This window comes from Otolemur garnettii, unplaced genomic scaffold (genome assembly GCF_000181295.1).
Source record: "Otolemur garnettii isolate 467f Iridium unplaced genomic scaffold, OtoGar3 scaffold00156, whole genome shotgun sequence".
In the NCBI taxonomy this organism is placed as follows: Eukaryota; Metazoa; Chordata; class Mammalia; order Primates; family Galagidae; genus Otolemur; species Otolemur garnettii.
Genome location: NW_003852551.1, coordinates 3,132,863 through 3,136,497, shown reverse-complemented (window position 1 = coordinate 3,136,497; position 3,635 = coordinate 3,132,863). Strand labels below are relative to the sequence as shown.

At 43.1% G+C, this 3,635-nt stretch overlaps 1 pseudogene; it reads left to right on the top strand.

The window, feature by feature from the left end:
- The first annotated feature begins 820 nt into the window (after positions 1-820).
- LOC100965343 lies at positions 821-2,594 on the top strand (annotated as a pseudogene).
- The last annotated feature ends 1,041 nt before the right edge of the window (positions 2,595-3,635 follow it).

Genomic DNA, 3,635 nt, shown 5'->3' with positions numbered 1-3,635 from the left:
AAATAAATAAATAAAATATATTTTAAAAATAATAATAAAATTTAAACAAACCCATGTCTTCTCTCTAAGCTTCAGCTTCCTCATCTGTAGAATGGAAATACCTGACCCACCTCACATATTAGCAGAAAGATTAAGTAACACTATGCAAGTAAGGGATTTAGCATGGATCCTGGAGATGATTCCTAGTGTATTGGCACTGTTATTAAGTCATTAGGTTGTTACTAAAAAGCAGGAAGCCAGGATAGTCTAAGCTCTGACTTCTCGCTATCCAATGGCTTGTTGCAGAGATTCCCTTAGGATATGGCGATCATAGACTGTTTTAGCCACCTCTGCTGATTCTGGGCTGCTTGGCCCTCTCCTCCACCCTTCTCTGAACCCCAGTGGTGAGGTATTGTCTTCACCTGGAGATTTCCTGGAACAGATGAGAAGGTGAACTGACCAGCAGGCAAAGGACTCAGGCCCCCCAGTTCTGCCTCAGGGCAAAGGAAGAAATCAGAGCCTCGCTGCTCATTCAGTTGAAAATATTTTTAGCATCCTGGAGTACCAGAATCTGTGCTGAGTACCAGGAACATAAGGGAAGAAGACCAAACATTATCTTCAAGGTTAAAGGCTAACGTGGAAACAGAAGATAAGAAAACAGCAGTGTGCTGGGAATTATGTAAGATAAAGAAATACAGTTGGGATCTTCTGGGGGATTAGTGCAGGGTGGGTCAGCTGCAGGTTGTCATTTCTTGGCATTTCCCGTCGCCCCCCCTCCCTCAGACCCTCTCTGCTGTGGTCGCTGGCACTTGGTGTCTCCAACCCAGTGATCAAACTGCTGAACTTCTTCCATAGAACACTCTGGCATTGGTCAATTCATAAACATGCAGAGAAGGAACGACCACAAGAGGCAAAGCGAGATGCTACACGCTGTCCTGCAGCTGGAGATTCTATCACCACGTGTTGAGTGTCCTATCTGCAGAGTACTGAGGTTAGAGAGTGGACTGGCCAACAAAAGCCAAAGGAAAGAAGTAGTTTGATCAGTTTATGTAGCACCTGGACCTCATTGAAAGGGACTATTTTGGTCTAAAATTTATGGACTCGGCATTGGTTGGATGGTACAAAAAAGCAAGTAGAGGGCTGGGTGCCGTGGCTCACGCCTGTAATCCTAGCACTCTGGGAGTCTGAGGCAGACGGATTGCCTGAGCTTACAAGTTGGAGACCAGCCTGAACCAGAGTAAGACCCCATCTCTAAAAATAGCTGGGCATTGTGGCAGTCCCAGCTATTTGGGAGGCTGAGATAAGAGAATCACTTAAACCTTAGAGGTTGAGGTTGCTGTGAGCTAAGATGCCATGGCACTCTATCCAGGGTGACAAAGTGAGACTGTCTCAAAAAAAAAAAAAGCAAGTAAAAATCAGTTTGCCCTACTGTCTACATTTTTGAGTTAAGTTTTATTCCTCAGAACCAAATAATCTTTGTGAAAAGCTAACCTGATATTTATTCCTGATATTTATTTGTTCTTCACTTAAAACAAGATATTCTCGGCGGAAAATTAGAACGTCTCTATAAGTGCACTTGGCAGTTTATAATCTGCAAACTCAGCTTGGTGACTGTGATCTTGCTGAGCATAGTCCTGAACTTGTCTCTGAGTTCAGGTTTCTGCCCATCCAGACTGAAGAGACAGAACTAGCTATTTTTAGAAATAGAAGGAAGAAATAGAGGTCAGACACCAGCCCAAGCTGAAACCAGTTAAACGAATAAAGCCAAATGGCTAGAAATGTATGGGGTTGGTACGCATATGGCCAAGGCGAGAGATAGGAACGAGCATAGTTTGGTACTAACCCCAACAGGAGTCCTTGTCTTTGAAGGAGAGGCCAAAAAGATAATTATTTTTGGCCCAAGATAACCAGATTGGATTTTAAGAATAAATTAACCCTGGTAGTTGTAGAAGGTAATGGTCAGGGCAAAGAACAGGAACATACATTTGTCTTTAGACTGGATCATCCAAAAGTATGCAAACCTTGATGGGTATGTGCTATAAAGCGCCATGCCTTCTTCCACCTTCGAGGCCCTGTCCAAAACAAATCTCTCATCTATCGAGATTTATTTGATAGGCTCACAATTTAGATATGGTGGACACATTAAGTATCAGACCACAAAAATCAATAAAGCAAGAAAATCAACATTCTTTGAAAGAGGGCCCAACATACAATATTCTCAATGAACTCCACAAATGAAAGCAAGCATGTGTACAGCAACACCCGAAGAACTCAGTGTTCACAACAATCTCTCAACCCAGAGTAATGGTTCCCAACAGGCTTGGGGTGTGATATCTACTCTGCCTGTGATTCGTTCTGTATCCTCTGGTCCTGTGCTGGTGGAGATAGAGAATCTTCCGCACAATCCTGGAATAGACCAGCATGACAGGAAATGGCTCTTAGCTGCCAGAGACTGCCATCAACATGGTGGAAACCAGTGGAACACAAGGGCCTTGCCTCCACCCCAGGCTGCACGTAAAAACTACACTGACTTTGTCTATGAGCACAATGTGAAGAATGTGGGAATCCAGCATGATGTTCATTTTCCTGGCCATGCAGCCATGACTGAGATATGAGCCTTAAGCCTCTTAGGAATTGGAACTCTTTGTCATGCAAGTTAATGGCACACATTTTCGGATGTTTATAAAGGACCAGTCGAGTGTTTATAAAGGACCACTACTCTCCCAAATAGCAATATTTGAGAGAATTATACCAAGCCAATAGTTGTTTAGAGTTGTTTGTGATTGAATTCTTCAATGAAAGAGAAAACACTCTAAAGAAGCTATATGCCATCAATGATAATGACAAATGTTTTTTGTGTTGAAGAGTATGTATACTACTGTGTTGTGGAAAGATATTTCTTGATTTTAAGATGTTAACACATCACTCAGAATATATCTTAGGGAAAGGTTTTTGTTTGTGAACAAGCTGCCCATTATTACCCTACCATATGCCATCCAAATTGATTGAGGGTAAAAGAAGACATATTAAAAGCTCACCCAAGCTCAGCGCCTGTCGCTCAAGCGGCTAAGGTGCCAGCCACATACACCTGAGCTGGCAGGTTCAAATTCAGCCCAGGCCACCAAACAACAATGACGGCTGCAACCAAAGAATAGCCAGGCATTGTGGCCGGCACCTGTAGTCCCAGCTACTTGGGAGGAGGAGGCAGGAAAATTGCCTGAACCCAGGAGTTGGAGGTTGCTGTGAGCTGTGACACCGCAGCACTCTTCCCAGGGCGACAGCTTTAGGCTCTGTCTCTAAATAAATAAATAAATAAATAAATAAATAAAAGCACACCCCAAAGGAAGTATGTCCAGGTGTGACATATTACTCGCTTTTTTTTTTTTTTTTTTTAGACAGTGTCAAGCCATTGCCCTGGGTAGAGTGCCATGGCATTATAGCTCACAGCAATCTCAAAGTCCTGAGTTCAAGCGATCCTCTTGCCTCAGGTTTTCTATTTTAAATAGGGACAGGGTCTCACTTTTGCTCAGGCTGGTCTCTAACTTGTGATCTCAAGCAATCCACCTGCCTTGGCCTCCCAAAGTGCTAGGATTACAGGCATGAGCCACCATGCCTGGCCTTATATTATCCTTTTGTGATTACTTTTTTTTTTTTTT